This window comes from Cydia fagiglandana, chromosome 1 (assembly GCF_963556715.1).
Source record: "Cydia fagiglandana chromosome 1, ilCydFagi1.1, whole genome shotgun sequence".
NCBI lineage: Eukaryota > Metazoa > Arthropoda > Insecta > Lepidoptera > Tortricidae > Cydia > Cydia fagiglandana.
Window position 1 is genome coordinate 15,865,126 of NC_085932.1, and position 26,724 is coordinate 15,891,849.

Sequence of the window (26,724 nt, forward strand, 5' to 3'; positions counted from 1 at the left end):
TCTAAATAACTACCTAATAATTTTTAAAAGTTGTTGAACAAAAGTGTCACCCTCAAACGGTGCGGAGTACAATCTAGTTATGTTTTAATTATTTGCTCGTGTTACAGGCCACACCCGGTATAGCAATCATAATAAATACATGTTTAAGTTGAATTTATATATATGGAGCAGATCTGCTCCTAAGCATACCAAAGGTTAAGTGAGTTTATTTTTTTTTACAAAATACATGTAAGTACTTTTTTTTATCAACGTTGTAGCAACACAACAACTTAATCTATATTGCTTTAAGTATTCATTAAGTTAGATTACCTTGTTTTGCGTTAATTGTCGGCCAATTCCAGTAAAGTTCAGACGTTTAATAGTAATCCAGCTGGGGCATATAATTAAGTTGCCCATGTGCAGTAAACCAAAAATTAACTCCTAACTTGAATTGCCTTCGTTCAACGATTCTAAGAACTTTTGCTGTGAGTTAAAATGGAAAGGAGTATAATTAGGAGACCTAAAACGTCTTTCGTATTAGCTTTCTTAAAATCACCTAAACTTGTAGTGTTCAGTTTCGATGCAAGGTCAATACGTCCACGAGCGTATATGTATTTTTAAAAATTTTTAATGGTAGGAAAAAAAATGTTTTTGTTCGTTGAAACTAAAATCAATCGCTGCTTTGTCGAATTATAAATTTTGTTCGTTGTTCGAGAAAAACTAGTGGATGGAATAGGCCCTATGACGGAATTAGCCACAGCTCTGTATGCACGCTTTTATGAATAATTAATGCAATTGTATAGCTGCAGTTTAATATTCACTTACAGCAATTATTTGTCTCTGTATTCACTTAAAACGAAAGGACTATACAAATCGTAAGAAACATAATTGCCATACCTACTTACTGTAAGCCGAATAGTGGCAAACGGCATAAACATTGCTACGCATGTTATCGGTTGAAACTTCGCAATTAATCTGTCGCTTAAGAGTCACACGAACCTAGCCGCCGGCATAAACTCGAATTTATTTATGGTAATATTCCATTTCTAACCGCAGCTGCACTACCGGTACTGAACGCGTCGCTGTCATTGTCAATTTCCATAGTAAAATTGACAGTATTGCAGCTGTCGTTGGAAATGGAATGTTACTCTTATGCTCTCATTTCAAAACTAGATTCGGAAACAAAATCAAATTTAAAGATAAAGATCAAATTTAAAGAGTTTATTATTCAAGTAAGCATATTACAATGCGCTTATGAACATCAAATAAAGCTACACCGGATCCAACCCAAGTTTTCTTTGCTAAACATTGCTATACAAAGCTCTATTTTCTTTGTTTGGTGTGATTTATTTTTTTAACAACAAGAACTATGTAGTACCAGGCCAGTAAATGTACATGCCTAATAGATTCGTTTAATTAAAAAAAAGCATTTTTTTTAATGAGAGCTCTTCATTGTATGCGAGCGGCCTTTTGGCGGCGGGTCCATGGGACTCTTAAGTACGACAGTCCTTATACAAGGGTCTCCTAATAAAGCCGCGTAACTTTAAGGCATTCCGTTCCAGACTAACTTCTCTTATCTAACTGTACAAATACTTACAAATCATTCGCATTCGAATGGAAAACCAACGCAACATAAATGTTTCTAGCTGAACCAAATCCCCCAGTAGTAAGCTTCGTTATAGAACGGATAATGGTTTTGAAAATTTTGTTGGCTTTTACACGCGTATTCGGGAAACGAGATAATCACAAGATCTAGAGACGATATAGAGATCAACTAGATTTATATTAGATATCGACTAGATGTGACTTGGATATCTAAGTCATAACTTGTCGAAATCGTTCAAGAGGACCTCCAGAATTGCGGAAACGTCAAATTTGACATATCTATCTTACAAATAACTTTAAATTATCCATATCGTAACTTGTTGAGGTCTAGTAGAGATTTTCTTCATTCATTTTCCGAATCGAGCCGTTAATCTAAAACTGAGGACGTTTCTGGATCGGTACGACCTTCAAACATTTAAGAAAAGAGACCCCATCTTAAATTCCGGCAACGCACTTGCAATCCCTCTGGTGTTGCAGGTGTCCATGAGAGAGGGTATAATTACCTACCTCCTATGGCATAAAATTCATAAAAAAATAATTGAATCACAGTTTAGCATTTCGACGCTGGTATATAAAAGTTAAAACCAAGGGTAGGTAAGTGGGGCGAACGAATGTTATTTTCAAACATTTTCGTGCGTAAAACGTACAATTATTACGCACGAAAATGTATACGTAGAATTGGCTACAAAGTATTAGCGATCTTGGGCATACCGGTAAATTAATGACATCATGTTTTTGTAACATTTTATTTCATTTCGGGGCGATGTGTTTCATATAATATGGATTAAGTTTCTATGGGTATACACACCCATGGTTTAGTTTGGAACTACCTATAGGTCGATTTGTACAAGATTGTGGAACGAAGGGAGAGAAAGGTTCCGTCCTCGGCCACCGGGGGGCTCTGTCACTTTATCTCGAGTATGACATCTATTTCAGTTAAAGAGAAGGTTGTCCAGTCACAGTTCGCCAGGGAATGTGTAGAGTGGGTAAATCCCCACGATGCCGCGTGTGGCGAAGACTTACCGCTAGGCAGACCGACGATCCTCGGGCACGCACCAATTAGCGCACTCGTCGCGCAGAAACAGCATCATAAATCTGATTGGACCGTTAGTATAGGGCCACGAAAACAGCGACTGAGGCGATAGAGATTTTGCATAGATACGTGCTTTACGTTTGCCATATTTTATTTGTCTCCTCACAGAATGTGTTGGTAACGCGCAATAGCGGCTTCATGTAGGTACCCAGGAGCAGCGCGGGTTCTCTTCACATGTTTTCTCATCATTTCGTCTTACGCTTGCCCGGTTTTTAGGGTTCCGTACCCAAAGGGTAAAAACGGGACCCTATTATTATTAAGACTCCGCTGTCCGTGTGTCCGTCTGTCCGTCCGCCTATCTGTCAGTAATTTTCTTTATTATCATGTTACAAGTCCTTCACGTGGTCTTATACGGTAACGTCCCACACGTCTTTAATTTTAATTAAATATATTTTTATTATTTGTTGTTTTAAAACTCATGGTATACACACAGACAGACAGATGGACATCATACAGTTGGAAAGCGAAGGTTAAGTAATAAGCTTCTATGCCACCCTTCGGCACCCACCCTTAATATAAATGCATAATATAATCCAATATAATACACTTTAAAAGGAGAATTTAGATCCTAATTACAATGTGATGCCCATTTTCATTCCCCTTGAATAAATTACAAGTCAAATTTCACGAAATTCGGTGTGTGTAAGTACGCCATAACTATTAGATAAAGTTAGTAAGAACATCCATCCTCGCAGCATCACATAAATTTCATAAAAGCTATGACTATTATCGTACAATGGACCGATATATATCAGTTAATAAGTTTATCACGAACCGCGCTTCTAATGGCCTCACGCCCCCTGCCGCTCGAGAATCTCCCGACGAGATCGCTGGAAGTTTTTCCAAACGCAAACTTTAACATTAACAATTGGCCTATTAATAAATTATCTTTATTTATAAGAAGTTTGAGAACACGCGTATGTTTTTTTTATCCTAGAAGCTAAAGATTTTGAGATTCTGCAGGCATATAACCACTTTATACTACTCTATCCACTTCCCTTAATAGTTAGTAAAGTTTATCTTTGGACGAATAAAAGACATAGGTAGACAATTACAACTGGGTATTTCTTTTCCCGTTACTTTCAACAACATACCATGTTTTAAAATTAAATTAGTTTTTATGTTTTTGTTTTATTTATTTGCGGTCTACAAACAAATGAAACAATAAAACTGTACACTGAAGTTTCAAACTTCGTCCTAAGTAAGCTCCAGTTTTAATGGACAACAAGTTTTACGATTTGAAATGGAATGTCACTGAAAATTGGAGCCGTGGAAAGTAAAATATTTTATTTTATTACACCCGCATGCCTTTGGTTCTCAAAGCAAATAATATCTGGTGTCATAGTTCATTTAAACCGCGCAGTTAACTTTTAACACGGAAAACACATTGTCTGAGAAAATATAAATTAACCAAAGATCGTAAATTAACCTTACAAAAGAACGAATTATACATATAAATTCTGACAGATACGATCCATAAAAATTGATGGACATAAAAACTACAGTTACAATACTATGCTTCCGTTGCACTGTCTCTTTTGTTCTTAGTGGATATGAGAGTGACAGAAATATTGCAATAACTTTAATACCTATATGCATTTCGAGTAGGTTCCATAAAAAAGATCTGGTTGTTGAACTCGAGCCACGAAATCCTTTAAGCCTTTAAGTTATAGTTTTATTTCAACCACTTGACCGCCATGGCCATTGTCACCCTTTTATCTGTGACAAGGCATGGCTCACTCCGTGATTTCGTCGCATCGCAACAAGTAGCTACAAGTACATCTGTCCCACACCAATTTTGGTGGCTAGTCATAGGCCGCGCGTGGCGCTTGCGCCACCTAGCGGTCATATAAGTCCTAATGGTAACTTTCGTAACAGACACGTTTTGTTAGGGAGTGAATCTTCTGTACTTAGTACTATTATTTATTCTGTGCTGTGACCTTGAAACGTTTCTGTAGCAGTTGCCGTAAAAACATCGCGTTTGCTTTTTCATATAGGGGTATTGTGCTAGCTGAAGCGACAAACAATCCGACAACGACGAGTGACAGAAACGATGTCAGAGAAATGTGTCGCCTTTTCGTGTTCAGCTAATAACGATAATGGGTTGGGACAATTAATACACTTCTGCCATGTGAACAGCGTTCGTGCGGTTAATGAAAACACTACAATTAACAAGTTAATTTAAGTAAACAATTACATACCTATTATCCATTTGTATTTCCTAAGATTGTATTTTTATATTAATATACTGGTTGGTACGGACATGACAGACTTTTTAGTACACTCGAAATATACTATCAAGATATAACTAGGTATAGCTACTATTTTGTACCTAGTATCTTATGAGAAACACATATACATTATGAGTTTTCATAATTGCCATTGGTACTAATAGCATTGAGTGCTAGATAAAATAATTAACTTTATAAGTGCTTACAAGAAAACGTGAGATTGCTAAAACTACCTACATACTGTATTAATTCGGCTTACATATGTTTATATTAAATATTAATAATTATGGGAAATACTTAGCAATAAACAGCCATTTTATAATAAAATTAATACTTTAAACGTATGTAACCGACTCTATTTCAGAAATCCAAAAAGATCTTCTCAATTTAGTTGTAATGTTTGTTACCTCAGTGCTTTTTGCGTGAATATAAATGTATGGGTTCGGTGTGGATCTCCAATGAAATTGGTCTCATAATCTGCTTTTCGATTATACCTACAAAGGAATCTACTCTGTCCATATGAAAGTAGTAAATTACAAAAATGAATATTATTAAAGGAGATATAAAAACTACAAACAAAATACATTTTGGGAGTTTTTAAACATTTTTTTTTTAAATTTTGGTAGCCAGCATTACGCCACCCGTCAAATAACTCTGCGAACATGGAACAGCCCTGTTCCAGAAGTTACGTGTAATGGAAAAATATTTAGATAACAAAATACTTCTATGAAGCCGGACGGGCGATTAAATCTGTGTCTCGAATAGTGTCGATGGACTGTCAAGTTGGCAGCGATTCCGTGTTGCCAGGGAGATAGGTCTGAATCCCTTCGAAACCAGTTCGATCGCCAACTAGTTCTTACCAAAATAATTATTATCATTCTCCATGAACGGGTAGGAATGTATAGATTGTCGAGTCTTCCTTTCCCTTTCTTAAAAATATCATACCGTGCTTGTCCAGCAGCGTTTACCACGCTCTGTTCTAATTTCCGTATTTAGAATTTCACGTCAGTTTTGTTAAATGCCTTGGGATTGTAACCCTGGCAACATCGAAGAGGAGGCACCGAGGGAGAATGATTCGGCCATTTTGGGACTTGGATTTTCTTCCCCGACCTAGCCGGGCTCGGCTTTATATTAAATAATTGGGACAACGTTCTCATCTTTGCCTGCCCTCAGGTGTACCTTGAGGTTAACCCGTTTCCCGAAAGGGCGAACCAGGAGCGTCCTGGGCACTTCGGAGTTGATATTCGATCACTCATAAACCCCGGCAAGACGATTTTCCTCCCCCAGGAGGTGTCTACTAGGGGCGCGGCCTTTGGTAGGCCAGATTCTGTGCCAGTCGACCTGTGCAGCTGGCCCCGCCAGAGTCGGAGCTATTGGAACCTCCGGCCATCTGGTCGAGAGAGAGAGCCGTCGACTGTCGCTACAGTGCAGCTAAGCCTTTCACTACTTTTTCCTAAACTGCGATTTTGGACTATTCACCTTTTAGTATTAACTATCCAATAGCGCAATCGACCAAGTATCACCAACAATAATTAAAACCCGGTTAGATAAATATAAATTTAGTTTACTATCAATAAGTCGTTAAGTAGTGTTTAAGCTCAAAAGTGTAAACTTAACCAGGCCGGCAATTAAATTGTACCTGTCCACTATCGGGTTGTTTGTTTTATCCCCTTCAGGACCCTTAGTTTAAAAAAAAGTATTACAAAGTTAACAGCACAGCGCGGCGTGTAATTTTTGAGCAGACGCGTTTCTGCAGCACACAATGGACTGTTACGCGCTAGTTACAGGTACCGTTAGCAATAAACCTCCCTAACTATGCACTCTATGCAGCCATTCCTATTGCCGAGGAAGTTGTTTCAGTTTAGCGACGAAAACTTTACTGGGAACTAAGGCAGGCATCCTTACGATTGCAGTTAAGGTGCAAATTACTTTAACACCACTCAGCCCAGTGGAAGCAAAATTATTAAGTATTTTCTTTCAAAGTAAAGAATTTAGATTTGAAGGTATTGCTGTGTACGACTTAAAGCCAAAATTCTATAGCATAATTAAGTGTAGAGGCTTAGCAAGTACCAATAAACGAAGGTAATAATAGTAGGTGAGTACAGTAAGCACAAACCTTTTTTTCAGGTTATTCCAACTTCGCACTGCAATCCGACACAATGCAACTTCGACGTTTACAGCGCGCATACGCAGCCGTAGCTTTATTCATATTTCTCGTGTATTTGGTATTGCCAATTAGTGTGATCGTAAAGCTGCCTATTACGGGAGGTCTTTGATACAGGCAAATGGCGGGATGTTTTATAAAGGTAAATCTACCTTTCGTTCCTACTGGTAAACTGGTAAATTGACTTCGTCATACCAAAGTTGTGTCTTCTGCTGCCGAAAGTAGTAGTAGTAGTAATATTTATTGTACAAAAAGACATATTAAAAATAACATAAAATTAGTAAGAAGTACAAAGGCGAACGCGAAAACGCAAAAAAAGAAAAGGCGAATGAAACGAAGAAAGAAGAAGGGCGAAGGAGAGGCCAAAGTTAAGGAAGTACCTACCAATGCTGAAGCCTAATTTCTGGTTGTGATTTTAAGATTTTATACAATTAAACGTAAACCTATTTGACCTATGTACTTTGTATCAGCAGAAATATTATTATTGAACCCTCTGCATGATCTAGCAATGTTAGTTATCTTAGGTTGGTGGTCGGTTTGATAATTTCGATTAGAGTCGGTGTGCAATAAAAGCTTTGAATCAAATAAGCGTTTATGCGAGATTTAGCAACAACTTCACATATTTGTAGGATTATTTTATTGGTCCGTAATACTGCGTTCATCGTGTTTTATGGTGCTCTAAGATTTTTAGTCTCAAGAACCTGCACATACAGTACTTATACTTATTATACTCTCGACTGGAGCACAATACGTTCACGCACAATATAGTGACACCTAGGTACTTATAGTTAGTAGTGACGGGGTTTCATTGACACGAAATCACTCACCTAAACTAAATTTTTAATAGGACAAATAAGAAGACTACAACACGAGTGTTGTACTCTGTGTAAATGCTTTTTTTGTAAAGACTCAACAATATTGTATTCAGGTTAAGATGTAACTAAGAAGTGGTTTTGGGTTTTCTATAGTTCTCATTTCTGTAATTGCTATCCTAATATCAAAACTTTCATTACATATAATTTAGTTTAAAATTAAAACAAAGTGGACATCAAAACAGCATTACTAAAAATTAGTCCTCAAAACTACATATAGATTTATTGAAACCCCCACCATTTCAGATTTCGATCTGCAGTTGTAGCTGTTTTATTGGATAAGTATAATAATATGTAGCAACAAATAACTAAAACGTTGAAAGTAACTTGTCCCGTTCGCAATAAACATAAGTGCTAGAGAATGCGTCGTTAATGCGATACCTACACGTTCTAAGGTTGTCGGTTTGTACATTTGGTACTGTTTATATGCCAATGTGGTTGGGACACACGGCCGGGAAGGAATGGAAGGACCACCTGTACGATTTTTGGCACGTACGTCGAAGTGCCAAAATAATACATTCGTCTTGTTATCATCTTGTACGAGTGTTTGTGGAAGCAAAAATAACCTTGCATGCGGTTTGATTCATTTCAAATTAAAATGAAATTTTCAATAAGTTACTCATCAATCCATTATAAAAAAAATAAGAACTGACAAGGTAATTCGAACGTACACTGATATCAGACTGACATCTAACTGAAGTCATTCAAATATCGTGCATTTCGCTCGTCCGCTTTCGGTCCGTACCTACATGTATTGGCGCGAGCGAGACGTACAAAAACTAAATGATATGATTCAAATATCATTCTAATGTCAGTGTACGTTCGAATTGGCCTGTGAGACATACTTACGAGTAATACATTATTAAATATTACAAACATATGAACGATTTGATACCATTAGAACGGGTAGTTTTGGGAAGTTCAGAAAGTGAACAAAACAGCACGGAAATACTGTCACAAAGAAATGAAACTTTTACTTTATACTTATAATTCCTTGTTAACCGTGTGTATAACGGCCTTAGATCCCTATAGATCCAGAAAGTGCGATCCCATCGCGCGATTCTTACAATAGTTGTCGTCTAAACACAAACCCTTGTTATTGGGACGCCCACGGTCACATTTTACGCTGCGCAGGACTCTTAAACTGGGAATAGAGCAAATTGAAAGGGAAATGAAATTCAATTGAGCCCGAGAATTGTGTGGAAATGTTACTGCAGTTAGAAGTTTTCAGATCCGATTTTATTCAAGGTAAAATATTGAGCTAGCCAGCGTTGGATCCAGTTTTTTTTTGTATAGGAAGTGCATGAGGACTGTTGGTAATATCTTGTTATTAATTTGTAATCAACCAGAAATGTCACATTTGACAGCCGACGAATCATATCCTCCTTGGATTTTGGTGATAATCATTTAGTGCTAGTGACCACTCGACGACATTTCGTTTCTGTCAAGGTTCCCCAACTGTTACTCAAATATGAAGTCAAAATCTAACAGAATAAAAGCTGACAAGTTAATTCATTGGATCTATATCATAGTTTTGCATGAATTAAAGCTAAGAAACCTACATAAAGTATTTTCTATTGTCTAACCAAATAATCAAACAACAATTGCTATTTTTTTATAACATGGGAGGCAAACGCACAGACGTACAAGACGTACAAAAAATCTTTCCGAAAATCGTTCAGTTTTCAACGTTAGTTACTAAAGACTACCGAATTTCGGAATTGGTTGTAATTAAATATTTAGAAATGAATCCCCGTCGATGTACATTATGTATTTGTCCTTTCGGTATTTTATAAGTACACGCACCCCCTGTTAATCCTCCGGCGCTCGGCGCTGTTCGCACGGCGCGCGGCGCTCGCGCACTATTTCACACTTTATCAGCGAGCCGATGCCCGCGTACGCATAATTCAGACCTACTGCAGCGAACATCTAATAAACAGTACGATTACTATATTAATAAATACTAATAAATATCTGTATATATTGTCTGCAAGCTATGTTACCAATTTAAAAATACTTAAATAAAAATGAAAAATTCACCGCTCCAGACGCGACTTTTCGGAACACCTGTCCGATTGCTCTAACCAACTGAGCTACTGAAGCTTGCCAGACCCGCGTGAATATTTCCATCCCTTCCTGATTTTTGTATTTTTTTCTTGAATCGATTTTTTTATTATATATATCCTTCGTTACGTACTACCCAAAGAAATCTCCATGGCCAATTTCATGTAATCAGTAGTTTAAGCGTACCGCTCTAAGCTCAAAAACACACAAGTAATTACGTTCATTTTTTGGCATATAAGTTAATACTAAAGTTATCCATGGAAGTAGTATGCAATTAGTTCTGTGTACTGTGTCGCGACCCAGGTTGCCATGTTGCTGTATTAAATGCTGTGATTTAGTTCTCTAACATCGTGTGTCTCTTAAACAAAGCAAGGCTCGCTGTGTGTTTTGTTCAGGTATTTTTCATTTAACTGGACCGTCGCATAGTGTATTTAAATTGTCTCACAGCTACAGCGTTGTTTAAAACGTACCCATTTGGTTTTAGGTACACTGTATAAATTGTATGCCCAAATACACGCTTCTGACTTTTTTGTAGGCATTGTCATCACAGCATCTGTGCTGTCTACCGAGAGTAGGTACTTAACATAACATAAAAGTTGTGTTACATATCCACCATTTTGAAATAAGAATTATTGTTTCTCAAACTTTGGAACATTGTTAACACATTCAAGTTTACTTCACCGTGTTTCGTCAATATCCAAAAACATGTCAAAATATTTGTCGCGTCATTTCAAACGAAACACCTAAAACATTAAACAAAGTCTCCAACATATACCCATTATAAATTTTAATGGGTACCCATTCAAAAACGCAGAACTAAAGTGAAAGCATGTACACATATAAGGGTAGGGTCACACAGCCAAAGGTCCTACACAATGACCTTACAAGTGTCAATTCATACAAATGCGTTCCAGTATATTCTGAACCGTGTTAGAAACTGGCCGTATGCGTTTCTTGTGTTATTATGAGCCCCGTTAAAGAGATGGGGTTCTTGTTAAGATGGTTATTTGTGGTTTGTTGATATAGGCTTCCTTGCGTTGGTTCTAAAATTGGTTAGGTATTGAATATAGGAACAGATTGTGACGATATATATACATTCGAGATGTGAAAATCTTAATAGTAAATATACATGTGTTTTGTTACTGTCCAATAAGGTACAAACGTAATCGTCAAGAAAACAATATTGACGTTGACTAAGTAAAGACGATTGTAAATTGACGATTTTTATCAGCCTGAGATTAAACCAAAATGTTATTTAGGTATCCTTTCAGTTTAATGTTGTTATTAGCCTAGTACCTACTTACTTACGTGTACTTGGTATGTACTTCTGTACATACTTTTTAAATTAGTATAAAGGTGGTATTTAGATACTTGTCAAACTTCAACGTCGTCTCCGTAGAGCCTACTCAGCCTACCGCCAACATCGAAAATTCGGAAATCGTTATCTGCCTCTCTATCGCTCTTGAACATTAAAACGACAAAGAGGCTTCAGGCAGATGACGTTTCTCGATTTTTTGATGTTGGCGGTAGGCCCTCTGGACACGGCATTGTTCTCTGTGTACACAAAAGTCGGAGCTCTTTCCATTTTGTCCCCCGGACCTAACAGAGCATTGTTCTCCGTATTTTTATAAATATGAGTAGCGGCATTCCGGATTCGGGACGGTGTTAACATATTTTCTAATATGTCAACTTAGTATTGTTATATGTGTTTCTGGCATTATACCGCACATGCTGTGTAATACGTCAGCTTTTTGTTATGTAGATAACATAAAATGTATTATATCGATAAGCCTTTGTGTACCCTCACGGTTTGAGACGGTTTTTGTTGTTGAAACTTTTGGTAAGTAGCTAGGTAGGTACATGCGTATATACAAACATAAATGAGGATTATCTAAATACGTAATGTACATATATTTTTTTTTAATATAGGTTTACTACGAACGTTACAAATCTCAAGAAGGTGTTATTTACCTTGTTTATAAGCAATCTTTATTGTTGTCATACTATTATTTTTTAACATGCCATTTTTAATAATATTTGGCAGAAAATTTAACATAACGCCTTTTACATTTTTCACACAAAAATAATCTACCACCTTGAGTGACATAAAATTACCCAAAGAAAAAAAAATTAAGTTCCGTACGAGTCCGGCATTCTTACAGCGGTCTATTATCTTGGTCACTATGACCACTGCAAAATAAGTCGTACTTCATTGTTCTAAAGCTGAAATTAGCTCGGCTCTAAGGATTGATGCTCGCAATCAGTTTTTTCTATCGGTGTTCAGAGAATGTGATCATTTTATGTCGACGGGACGATTATTATATACACCTACACGACTTAGGTTTTATTGGGTCTTAGCTGTGTTATTTTGACTGCAAAACTCTAATTATGGATATAAGTGAATCTCCATACGACTTTGTTTTCTGATGGGCAGATACAGCTTTAATTTTTTTTTAAATACTATACCTATTAGTTAATGTAGGTGTAATAACAACATGTATTTTATCAGATATGATAAGTTGGTATGTATAAAAATACCTGCATGTTATAAGAACTATTCAGTTCAGTGCCTTTCGCGTATATAATTTTTCAAGAAGTATTAATTGTAACTATTATAAAAGTGATAAAAATTTATGAAATTAATTTTGTTAACCTTAAATACCTAAACGAGAAAATTTTAATTATAAAAAATTAAATGTTTTGAATACATTTAAAAGTGGAAAAATTACTGTCTTGGGTGGTAATTTTTCCACTTTTAAATTTATTCATAGCTTAGTAGCATCGTTAGCAGACGTTTCTGCTTGTTAAAAATTAAAATAAAATGTTTGTACCATTATTGTCTTACGTACGGAAAAAAGTATAGTATCGCTTGCAGACATACCTGCTTGATAAAAATAAAATCGTTAATTTGTTCAAGTGCTCAGTTGCTCACAGATCGTAGTCGTGTTTTTTAACCGACTTCCATTTCATAGAAGGAGGAGGTTCTGTATTCGGTTGTGGCTATTTTTTTTTTCTATGTACGTTCACCGATTACTCCGACATCCGTAGTCCGATTTGAGTAATTCTTTTTTTGTTTGAAAGGAGCTACCTCCGAGTTGGTCCCATTTTAATTTGGTTCTGTTCTGATGATGGGATCCATGAGGAATTGAGGGAACTCCTCAATTTTTAAAGGCACATGCATGGTGATTTGGGTGTTTTCTTAAGCAACTCGAGCATTTTCTCCCGAAAACCACCACTTTGATGAAGTAGACCTGATGATGATGATTGTTTTGATGATAATGATGATGATTTTTTAAATGTAGTATGTTCAGCAATTACTCCGGCACCTGTGATCCGATTTGAGTAATTCTTTTTTTGTTTGGAAGGAGTTACCTCCAAGCAGGGACCGTTACCGGTATTCTGACTACAGGTTATTATTGAGGTATAACCGGTGTAATTTGAATTTGGGTATTTATATCACTTAAGCTCCGAATAGAGGTATTCGAATACCGGTATTCAATAGTGTTATCGGTTTAGCCAATTGACAACAAATACCACTATTTGATAGTTTACTCCTAAAGCTATTACCGGTAATAAGTAAGTGCCAATACCGGTTGTAGTAGTACCACGATTCGTTCCTTCGCTACTCGTCAAGGACGTTGTCCGGCCCGCTTGTAAAGTTGTAAATACTTAAGATTCGGATCTTAGAATGCCCGTTTTCATGTTGCTGGTGAAATTAGCTGTTAGGTGATGATTTTGACGAATACATTTTTAATAGCGTTCATTTGATTCTTTTAATTGTTTTTTAATTGTTGATTTAATTGTATTTTATTATGTATGTAGTTTATAATCTCAAAGATATGAGCGCTGATTAGACGTGCGCGCCGCCGCCATAAGGAGTACGCGCGCCGCCGCCGCCGCCGGTAGTTTAAAATTCGCGCCGAATATTTTTTTATAAGACAGTATTATGCAGCGTTAAAATATGTAATAGGTTATAGTCCGATAAGAAATAGTTGAAAATTATTGCGGGCGCCACTTCCTACGTAACTCTCACATTTTTGACGTAAAATACTTACTTAAAAATGGCAATAATTACGTACTTACGGAATTTTTCTGGTTATATAATTGAATTTCTACTATTTTATGTCGCACCAACACCATACTAAGTCATTATTTGTCTTATTACAACGTAATGAACCAAATAGATAAAAAAATATTATTACGGATTTTTTTTCCTGTGCGTTCATCAAGACATCAAGAGACAGACCCGATTTCATTTAAGAAAGTTCTTACGAAAATATTGATAAAATTACATGCATTATTGTATACCATTGTTCAGATGTTGCTGCATCCTACGATACCCCGCTAAGTTCGATTTAATGTTAATAAAATGACGCCAATGACTGGTAAAATTTTACCACCTACGAGCTATAAACTTTTTGGAAAAATATAAAAATAGTAGGTTTTACTTTAGTTCATAACATAAGTTGACATTATCAGTAAGTGTATTTGTAATTAAAAGCAATTATTCTATAATAATTTAAAAAAAAACATGATATTGACAAAAAAAAACCTTATGCATATAAAGTACTGTATATTCGGCAACGTCCAAAATACTAGACGTCTTTTCATTATGCAGCGTATCTTTTTATTTACACCGAACCTGGAACATCCAACATATTTGTCATACCTATGTTTTTTTCGAAACTATTATAAATAGATTTTTTTCATGATTTTTCTACAATAAACAACCACATACCTAATAAGATAATAACACCGAAAAAATGATACTAACACAGTTTTTTAAGATTTTTTTCCCTTGTCGATTTAAGGGTTAAGCATGACTTTTCATTATACGTCTTAATATTGAAAAGTTGAAAAATTCCACGCCGCCGCCGTCGTGGATTTTTTGGTGGCGCGCCGTTGCCCAATTATTTTCGAGCGGCGCGCACGTCTAGCGCCACCCGATAGGCATTTAGCCGGCGACGGTTCGCCGGTCAAAATTGGTTGGCGGTGGCGGCGAATCGGCGGCGTAGCCTTGAAAACTTGGTTTATGCGAAGAGAATTCAAACCTTTTAATTTCAAGGATTATTTATTGAATTATGGTAGGAAAAAAGTTTTTCATGCCATGAACTGTAGATAAGCAGCACAATGAACATCTTTATATTGTGAGGTTACTGTTAATTGAATTTATCACTAATTCACTACACCTTATAAAACAAAGTCTCCCACCGCGTCTGTCTGTAACTATATGAATGTATGTTCACGATGAACTCAAAACCTACTCAACTGATTTTCATGCGGATTTCAGCTATCAATAGAAAGATTTTTGAGGAAGCTTTAGTTTAGGTGTACAATTTGTTAAGGTTTTGTGTTATCCGTGCGAAGTCAGTGCGGGTAGCTATAGTCAAATATAATAGTTATTATATGTACGTATCGCCAGGAGAGGTGAATGATTACACACACTGCTCGCACAGAGTACCTACTAATCGCAAAAATAGTATGAATGAATCAATGAGTGAATGCGACTTAAACGTACGATATTAAAAGCCTATAAAAAAACCTTCAAGAAACTTTTTTAGTTGATATCAACTTGATATTGGTACGAAATACGGAAGCCTAAAAAGAATATTAATTTCAAAATCTCACTGTCATTACATGATTTTGTTGTTGTGTGCGTGACTTCAACTATCGTGCTCATACCTTTACATTCAATTGTTGAGGATATGTTCTGGAATAGACGTATTAGGTAAGACTCCATATCACCTATTTCTTATTCATTGACATTGCCTGGCCACCGAATCGCTAACTACTGCCACATGTTTAGCTTAAGCATAGACAAGAGAAAGCATGCAGTCTAATATATATTAGCCAAAAAAGTTATATATCCGAACTTAATATAAGGTGCTAACAAATTAGCTACCAATATTTTTACAGCTGATAATACTCGACTCCTGGAGTATATTTAAGTATGAAACATTTAGGTTTTATGATGTTCTTTGGGAAAATTGGAAAACAAATTTGCTACGTAAAATCACCCTGTTAATGAGATAATTAAATGAGACCTCTTTTTAACTGGCCACTTCACGTTGATAAATGAAATGACACGTTGATGATAATGACATTTAACACAAACAATTGTTGGCAAAACAGAAAGTGTTAAACATCTTGTCAGTTAAATCATAGACAAATATAGTAAGCATAGAGTGCTCACTCCATACATCAGTTTTGGTACCAAAAAGACTATTATTTTCGTAATTGACATTTAGCATCGAGTAGCAGAATTATCTGTACCGCTACTTGATACTAGATGTCTCAAATGTCGCGACTCACGAAAATTGTATTGAACAACTATTTACAACTAATATTAAAGCAGAAGGAGTTGAAAATAAGTTCCAGTTAATCCTTGTTTAATATTAGCTGAAAGTTGTTGAGCATTAGACTTTTCGGTCGGTGCAACATCTATTGTCAAGTAGCAGTACTGATAATTCCGTTACTCGATACTAATGTTGACTACGAAAAGAATAGTATTTTTGGTACCAAAACTGATGTATGGAGTGAGCATGAGCACTCTATGTATTTTTTCTTTATGTGGTTAAATGCACGTAATGATTATTTTTAATTAATTTTATTAATATTATTTTTAATTTATTTTTTTGTTCGGTAAATAAAACAAAAATATGATATGAAAAGTTTTCTTGATTTCTATTTAAAGTTAACTGTTTTTATATAAAGTACCATCTCTTAAAATATCGATACCTACAGCTTGGCAAAAAAGAGTAGAAATTAAAAAGTGGCAACATTGTAGTGTCGTCCCTTTCAAACCAATTTATATAAGAAAACGGGACGACACTACAGTGTTGCCACTTTTTAATTTCTACTCTTTTTTGCCAAGCTGTAATTTGTTAGCACCTTATATAAAAGCAATAAATTCCCGATCAAACTAATCTGCATAGCATTTGCAACGACAACGTGTGTAAATATCATCGTTAATGTCAAATTTCTATGAAAATATGACGTTTATATTATAATAACACTCCCTCACTTTGTTCTGTTCAAATCGGTGCAAAGTTAGCTTAGACAGACTCTAGTATCTAACAAGGTCACGCCGATGCCACGGCGATAGCGCAGTGTCGGCAGCGGCGACGCGAAAATCTTGGCGGCGGCGGCGGCGCGAAAATTTTGATGGCGGCGGCGGCGCGCCGGCGCGGCGCTCATATTTCATATGGAAATGTTTTCTGGGGTTAATTCTTTTCATTAATTCATTCATTAACCTCGTGCTTTGAAACGGTCGCAATTTCGAACCACTTGCTACGCTCGTGGTTAAATTATGAAATATTTCGCTTGTACTGCGATCAATATTAGCATGAGGACTTAACAACAACTTTAACCTCTTGTCGCAAAGTTTTTGGTTACTCTTTGATCAAGTGCAATGAATACCGGTATTAAATACGATAACCATTACCGGTATACTGAATACCTGTTATTATTGAGGTATTAATGAATACCGGTATTTCATTATGTCAATTAGTGTAGTTTAGCGATAAAGACAAAAACGGAATGACAGCAATACCTCTAATTCGAATATAGGTATAACATTTTAACCGGTATTCGTTTGACAGTTTATATACAGGTATTTAATAAAACCGGTTATACGGTCCCTGCCTCCAAGGTGTTTCCGTATTATTTTTGGTTCTGGTCTGATGATGGAATCCATGAGGAATTGAGGGAACTCCTCAGTTTTTAAAGGCACGTGTAAAGTGATTTCGGTGTTTTCTAAAGTAACTCGAGCATTTGCTTCCGAAAACCGCCAATTTGATGTAGTGCAAGTGTAGCCAAGTGTAGCCTTACCACGAGTTTGACATTGACATATTCGCTAAGTTAGCGACGCTAATGTCTTCGTAACTTACTATTTATGCATCTCGCTCGCACTAATATGCCAGTACGAGCGAGATGCAAAGAAAGTAAGTTACACACACGCTAGCGAATAAATCAATGTCAAACTCTTGGTAAGCTGGTAAGGCTACTGATCGGGGGTTAGGGTTAGGAGTTAAGGCGAAGCGAAGTTAAGGGAATGGCGGTTGAAGGGCTGCTGGTTCAGGGTCGAGGGATTCATGGATCAGGGGTTGATGCGCTGTGAGGTAGAGTGATCGGGGAGTTGAGGGATTGGGTCAGTGGCGGGGCGGAGGATGGATTTAGTGTAGTGACAGGAATTATAATTTCCCAGACGGACTCGAAAAAATTCCTGATTAAGTACATATTTATTAAAGTAGGTACACGAATTTAGTGTTAATCATGATGTTGTTTTTCATTCATGCGTCGCGCACTTAACAATGCGTTAAAAACTAAAAATGGAAAAATAAAAACTTTTTACAAAAAAAAGAAAACCGACTTCAAAAAGGATGAAATAAAATATTATCCTTTTTAAGTCTATGCGTTACCAACTGATATGTTTGAAGTCGGTGCCAAGCCAAGTAGTAACAATACCCGTCAAAAATAATCAGCTTTAAATCCCATTAGAACTGTACTAATGAGTATTATAAATGTGTAAGTAATTCTGTCTGCCTCTTTGTCGCCTTTTCATGGCTAAACAACTGAACCGCTTTACGTGAAATTTGGCAAGAACGTAAATTCCTTGATTTGTTTTATATTTTGAAATGTAGTCCTCTGAATAAGGGACGGGAAATAACTCAGTCTCAATACCACGCTTGCGTGCCGACAAAGATGGTACGGACTGTACCAAGAAGGTTTGATCGTGTGTTCTTATGTACAGTCGACGTCAAAGATATGTTTACACTTTTGCACCGTACTCCTTTGTAATATGTAATATAAGACGAAAAGTGTAAACATATTTTTAACGACGACTGTACCGAAAGTACGTTCATTGTCGTCGTGTAAGGCAATCCAATGTAAATCATTATAGAATCGCACCAAAATCATGGTATGCTTCAAAAGTTGGCTTGGCACCGACTTCAAACATATCAGTTGGTAACGCATAGACTTAAAAAGGATAATATTTTATTTCATCCTTTTCGAAGTCGGTTTTCTTTTTTTTGTAAAAAGTTTTTATATTATAAGCGGTATTATTTATTTAACTATATTTATGTTTGCCTACTTAAGGGAGGTAAAAAATTAAGAACAGAAGCGAAAAATCTGTATCATTGCTGGTGTAATTTATATCACGACACGTTTACGTCACGAGTTATACAGTTGGCACTAAAAGTCTTCGTTACCTTCGCAAAAACGCCCGATGAGCTTCTGCATTCCTTGTGCTGTTTAGATCCCATGTAGTTTATATGATACATTCTCGTATACAAGGATTTTAAACCTTATGCCGTTTGATGAAGAGCTTCATTTTGATAAAAGGGCATGTTGGAGTTACAACTTTTAATATTTCAATTATGGGGTAGAAAGAAGGTCTCATTACGCGTTAACGAATTAAGGTCTAGCTAGCATGAACACACACTAGGGATTTTCAAGTGCTAAATGAGTTATTTAAGCTTAGGTGATATAACAGAGATAATAGTGTTATGCTAGGCCGATATTACAACTCTTCCGTATGAATTTTTACCAGATATGACGTTAGTTATTAGTGTTCCGTACAAAACTTTGTTCGCGGAACACTTATGGGATCACTTCAGTCTTGCATTTGCAACTTCTTCTTCCTCGCGTTATCCCGGTATTTTGCGACGGCTCATGGGAGCCTGGGGTCCGCTTGACAACTAATCGCATGATTTGATTTGCATTTGCAACTTAAACGCATTTAACTTATTTCAGTTAAATACGTTTTTTATTACTACACATTGCTCTTCCAATCCATTTAAATTATCGGCCTCTTCATACTATGTTTATAATGAATACGAAAATCATATGGAATATTGTTAGATACTGTGTGGTACAAAGTAGCTTATACTTTGAATTAGTTGACTGATTAATGTATCCAAAAATTACAAATAAACAAAAATAAACCTCATATGTTGACTTTATCAAACACAATGCATCTTTACATAAACCGATGGTTAGTAAAATTTTGCATGTAATATTAAAAAACAAAACTACTTAATTTTTTTAAACGTTACTTGACTGACATTCTGATAAAGTTGTGTTGCACACGTGGGAGGGAAAAAATAAAAGTCTTCTCAGTTGGGCCCAAGTCGATAAAATATGTATCAATAAACGATTCATGTATTTTACCTAAATAACCTTAACGATGGACCAAATTGTTATTACTTTGTAAGTGATAACAATTTTTTTATTTTATGTTGGCTAAAAATGGACTTTGTAGCCTAATAATCCAGCATATATATAAATGAATTATGTGTATGCAGGATTATTCACAATACTAAACACAGGAATGCTGATTTAAGTAAATAAATACATATTTACAATTTACAAAAGAGATCTGCTTAAGGCACGCATTTCAAAAATAGCCAAAAAACGATTGATAAAGGTGTTTATCTGGAGCATTGCGTTGTATGCAAGTGAGGCATGGACACTGAGACAACAAGATAGAAAGAGGTTGGAGGCTTTCGAAATGTGGTGTTGGCGGAGGATGGAGAGGATTAGCTGGACGGAACGAAAGACGAATGAAGAGGTCCTGAGAATGATAGGAGAAAAGCGATGCTTGTTAAATGCAATAAGAAATAGGAGAGGCTTGATGTTAGGATACCTTATACGGCATGATAACTTTTTCCTAAACATCCTGGAAGGCAGGATTGAAAAGACAAGAGAAGAAGGGAGGCCTAGAATCACTTATCTCAGCCAAATAAAAAAAAGTGTCGTATGTGGAAATTAAAAGACTGGCACAAGAAAGAAATGATTGGCGATTGCTCCACCGACAAGAGCAAAGCTCTTAAGTTATGATGATGATGATGATATTTACAATTGATGTTTTTCATTTTCAGATCAAGAGTACTTAGATATACATTATATCATAATTAACCAACACCTATTTCAATAACCCTACTAGTGAACAGTTATTTCTCAGTAACTTTTCTTAATTTTGATGTTTTTTTTTACAGGTACATTCTAGAACAAAAGCTTTTAGCTGCGTGATTCAGGTATTTAACTACTATAATTATAATTGTATTAGATATGATGACTTGAAAGTGATAATGATAACATTTTATTAAAACTGACAATTTTATGCATGGATGTAATAAAATACTTAGGTATGAACTTAATTTTTGGTGTTTTGAATTAATTTCCAAAAGGCACAATACGGTACATGTTTTAGTTTCCTCGCCTGCGTTTTGATATCCATAAGTATCGTTGTTCATGTGAAAACGTTTGAATCTCCTAATTTTGTATAAGCTAGACGATATAAAATGTTCGTTTTTCTTCTTTGTTAGCATATTATACCATATCAAAAACTAGAATAAGCTTTTCTCAAAACGTTATTTCATATTTTCCTAGTAAACCTGCAGGCATAAACTAGAGCTGGTTTCATCCGAGATTAAAGCCGCGTGTATCAAACTAATAGAGAGGGCCGATAATGTGCAGTTACGGGCCTCTCGAGCCCGTGTTGAAATTCTTACACGGGACTTGAATTAAAACTTGAATGCAGCGTCAGCATAACAACATGTTCTTGACACGAAATATTTATGTACAAAATGTACTCATTTCGTGTTATTTTTTTTATTAGTATACATTAGTTTCATCAGTTTGTGTTTATTTTTTTTTTAATAAACAAGTAAATTTTAATTGATAAACATAAGGAAGTATCTCAAACAACACGAAATACTTAATAAAATACTCATAGAAACTTTAAGGGACTCTTTCTTATATCACATATTTGACGTTATTATATTATACACTTATATAAAGCTAAGACCTTTTGACTGATAGATTTATATATATTATAAGGGCCATAGAAATTATATATTCATCGTGGGCTGGTAAAACCCAACAGATTTAAAATTTGTTTCTGTAATAACTTTGAGAAAAACGCCTTTTGGCTGCGACGCTGCCACTATGTTACTTGGTTTAGACATACCTATTACAGACGTTAAAGTTTTAAAGGAAACTCACAAGTTTTATCTATAAATAAGAAAACTTTACTTTTTCGTTGTAACGTTTTTTTTCGACAAGATGTAAAAAAAACGTGTCGTGTGCAGAAAACGCAAAAAAGGATATTTTTTTTGCCGAATTTGACCAAAACGAATTTAACATTTTTTGCTCCTTATGATCTCAGGAATGCGTGGTTAAAATCTGTCGGTTTTACCAGCCCACGGAGTATATTTTTAAGTATAAATGAACTGTATATTTTTTTGTAGACGGTACAATATCTTGAGGTAAAACTGTCACAATGGATTCAACTTAACACCGCTACATAACAGATCAGATAACTATACTGATTAGGAGTATAATAATAAAAAAGGTTATTAAACAATAATAAGCAGTGATAGATTTTGCTTGTCATTTATTTTTGTACACTGTTAAAAATATTCAGGGAATTTTACATAATTTTAGGGCAACTTTCGTTGCCCTAACTTTTCTGTATTTTTACATAATTATGTAATTTTACAAGGCGTATGTAATTTTACATATCGACCTGATTTCATTATTATGTAATTTTACATTTATGTAATTTTACATAATCAAACAAATTGACGGTTATGTAAAATTACATTTATGTAATTTTACATAATCATACTGTCAGATATGTAAAAATCTCACTTATGTAATTTTACATAATCTGTAAAATCTCATTTATGTAATTTTACATATCCGTAAAATTTCACTTACGTACTTTTACATTTTTTTCGGTAATATTACAGGGTAATTGTATGTTTTGTTACAAATTTCGTATGTATAAATACATAAAGTTTGTGTATTAGTAATGATTTTTATGTATGATTACATTTTATTCAGTAATATTACCGAATTATTATGTATTTTGTTACAGATTTCATGTGTAAAATTACACCAACTTAATGTATTATTAATGTTTTTTGAGTATTTTTACTTTTTATTCGGTAACATTACACAATTATTATGTGTTTTGTTACAGATTTCGTATGTAAAAATACATTAAGTTTTTGTATTATTAATGATACTTTATGTATATTTACATTGTATTTGGTAATATCACAGAAGTAATATGTGTTTTATTACAGATTTCGTATGTGAATTTACACAAAGTACATGTATTATTAATGATTTTTTTAAGTATTTTTCCTTTTTATTCGGGAATATTACCGAATTATTATGTATTTTGTTACAGATTTCGTCTGTAAAATTACACAAACTTTATTTATTATTAATGTTTTTTTAAGTATATTTACTTTTTATTCAGTAATATTACAAAATTATTGTGTTTTATTACAGTTTGCGTATGTGATTTTACCACAAACTTTATGTATTTTTAATGATTTTTAAGTATTTTTCCATTTTATTCGGTAATATTACTGATACAATTTATGTATTTTTACATAAGAAAACTGTGATTTTAAATATGGGCAAGGTAAAATTACTTGTTGTTTGTGTATTATTACCTGTAAAATTAGGTAATATTTCATGTTATTAGGGGATATTTTTCTGTAAAATTCAATACAAATTCTGTACATTTACGGTAATTCTCCGGATTTAGTTATTAACCATTCGTTAGTTTTTTTTCTTATGTATTTTAATTAATGCAGCCTGTCTGCAGACTGCATTTATTAAAGTACATAAGAAAACAAATACCAACTTGCTAATAGCAAAATCCTGAGAATTATCGATAGCATGTAAATGTACAAAATTTGTATTGAATTCTTTAGGAAATATCGCCTAATAACATGTAAAACGAACTAATTTTATCAGTCATAATATACAAACAACAAGCAATTTACAGTTTGGAGGTTATTTAATAAAAAACTAAATTACAAAGAAATAAATTTATTGAATTTCACACACTAAAATTATAGAGCACACGCGTATATACACGTCTACGTGCATATTATTATTATTTATTCTGTGACAGAGTACAAAAAGTAGAAGACATATACGACACTATAAATTATATCTTATGTACATAAGTACTTCTTACGAATTAGTCTTATAAAAGTTTCGGTTAATAAGGCCTATGTGAATCTAATGCGTGAAACCTATACCATTTCAAGTAACGAATTGTCTGAAAATGTTTGTTACTGACATTAATTATAGTTAGTTTTTTTAGCATTAGAAAGAACTTGCAAGAAGTTAAGCGATCTTGACATGTCTTTTAATTGAAAAACGCTTTTTAAAAATCAAAAACTATTACTTATGACTTCCTTCTTTAGGATTTATTTTAATAAAAATATACCTTTGTATAAATTCTAATGTGTTTTGACAGTCCACTGGATATTCCATATTCAAGTTGCAGTAAGCCGCCATCAATAGTTGTAACGACGTAGGCAGAATCTGTTTCGCTAACAATCGTTTTTTCTACCAGCAAGTAATATAATTATATTTTCATTATCTGTGGACAAAAAACATAATGGTTAAAACAGGTAATATAATAGGCCCCCGAATTTAATACTTCCTCCTCAAATAAGATAATTTATCGTATTACGTTAAGTGGCACTACTAGTGAGTAAGGGTACAAGTCTCGGGCAGCGCAGTTTTAAAAGGGTGTAAGTTCCATGCCCCTTTTACAACTAAGCTGCGCGACACTTGTACCCTTTTTCACTAGGGCCACAGGTTTATTCAATACATTTACGTTTTAACACTGTATGTTTCATATAGATTATATTATGATTAATTATAAATTATATGAAACATACAGTGTTATGCTTCGCAGGTAAGGCATTTTATCATTGTAATAATAATTAAGTCTCACCTAAAAATACAATGTTAGGCGCAGCTATTTCGGATAGCTCTGCAACTTGAACCCTGGTTAATGGTTCCTGGAAAAGAAAAAGTTAATAAGATTAGTAAATGGAACTACTATATTTAGGATGGTACCTCATCTGGAAGAAAATGGATTATGAATTATATCTTGGGTATTGCTCTCCCTCTATGTGACGGATGATCAAAATAGCGTGGGCCTATGTTGCACCAAACCTGAGTTCCACTAGGTACAGCCAGGGTTCAGCATCAGCTCTATCTTGTCAACTTCAAGCGTCAAATTTTTAAATTGACATCATACTGCAAAATAAATGTGGTTTGAGTCAGCACATTAATGCTTAACAGTAGGTATCCAATTATAGTCTATTCTACAATACACTACATTCTACAATTACACAAAAAATATTTCATTACGAAAAGTCAAATTAATTTAGATTTACTCACCTTTTTCAATGATATTTTTTAAAGTTGGGTCCATTATTGGAACAGCTTTCTTGATTGTTTGGTCTACTGACCAAATTTTAATAACGGGCATGTTTTACTGTAAGAGAATAACACAATTTATTAGTGTTGGTGACTATTTAATTAACCTACACAATCAAGCATGTACTAATATCGTTTTAAATTTAGATGTACTTAGCTAATAAATACTTACATTTTTTTAATGGCATACGACGAAAGCGGCTGCTCCAAGATTTTGTAGATCAGGTCTGATCCACCCTGGACGTGGACAGGACACGATATCAACTGGACTTTGTAAAGGACGCCGAGGAAACCGTTACAAAAAAGGTGAACCGCGAACCCTTTCTGGAAGTACATAACGTTTTGAGGTCTAATGCAGATTTCACTAGATATTCGATGCAAGAAAGTAAAGGTATATCTAATACTTATATTTACCTGTTTTCTTGTATGCTATCTCCAATTTATTTACACGTTTACACAAGTACTACGTTCTACGCACAGCGAGTGAGCGAGCGCCATTTTGATGTGAACTCATGAACTGCGCAGCGCACAGCGCAGCTACGGGGGGGGTGCGCCTGACTAGCGATCGCGTGATCCATGTAGCTCGCGCGCCATTGGCGCGCGTTATAATATTGATCCGTGATTGGGTGTGTGCTAGTGCCGCACAAAATTCGTCCAATCCGCGAGTGCTAACGGATATGAATTCATATTTGAAGATTTATAGTTTATTTTTCGAAATTAATAATTAGGTACACAATTTTACCAATAATTGCTGACATTGGTACATATAAATAACATCGTAAGTTTTGTTGCTTCCAACTTTGATGCTGTAATTCACATTAAGGGGTTCCCTGGAGCCAATGAATGACCTATCTGAATCCCTTAGTTTTCTAATTTCTTTTTGGAGCTTATCATACGGTAAAGTTGAAAAGAATTTATGTACGAAATAGGTATCATTTGATATTTACCAATCGCTTTTCGGTGAAGAGGAAAACATGGTGAGGAAACCGGACTAATTCCAACAAGTTTCCTAGTTTCCCCTCTGGGTTAGAAGGTCAGATGGCAGTCGCTTCTGTAAAAACTAGTGCCTACGCCAATTCCCGGGATTAGTTGCCAAGCAGTTCCCAGGCTCCCATGAGCTGTGGCAAAAAGCTGGGATAGCGCGAGGAAGATTTATTATCATAGGGTAAAGTGCCCTATTACCAGCCACCTGCATTAATCGTTGAATAACTTTTATAATATGTCCAAAACTACACGGAATGTTTGTAAGTATACACGGTGTAATATGAGGAAACCGAATAGCTTTAACCACGCATTTCTGAGGTCAAAAGAAAGAAAAAATGTAAGATGAGTTTAGGTATACTTCACCAAAAAAAAATTTTTGTTGTTGTTTTGTTTTTTCAATTTCTTGAATGTACATGTACATAAAAATAAATGTTATTTGATGTTGATTGGTAAACTTTTCAC

General features: G+C 35.0%; 1 protein-coding gene and 1 long non-coding RNA gene across 3 annotated transcripts in view; one reads left to right on the forward strand and one right to left on the reverse strand.

Annotated features, from left to right (window-relative positions):
- The window catches only part of LOC134665470 (protein dachsous), a 328,769-nt gene that overhangs the window by 94,440 nt on the left and 207,605 nt on the right, over window positions 1-26,724 (forward strand). The gene's annotated exons all lie outside the window — the stretch shown is intronic.
- Window positions 23,855-25,818, reverse strand: LOC134664972 (uncharacterized). 2 transcript variants are annotated; one of them, XR_010098330.1, is made up of 5 exons: window positions 25,693-25,818; window positions 25,451-25,602; window positions 25,240-25,336; window positions 24,788-25,095; window positions 23,855-24,427 (listed from the first exon to the last, which is right to left on the reverse strand). It is a non-coding gene; the product is annotated as an uncharacterized LOC134664972 (long non-coding RNA). The 2 variants fall into 2 exon arrangements; XR_010098329.1 differs by having other exon boundaries at window positions 24,788-25,336.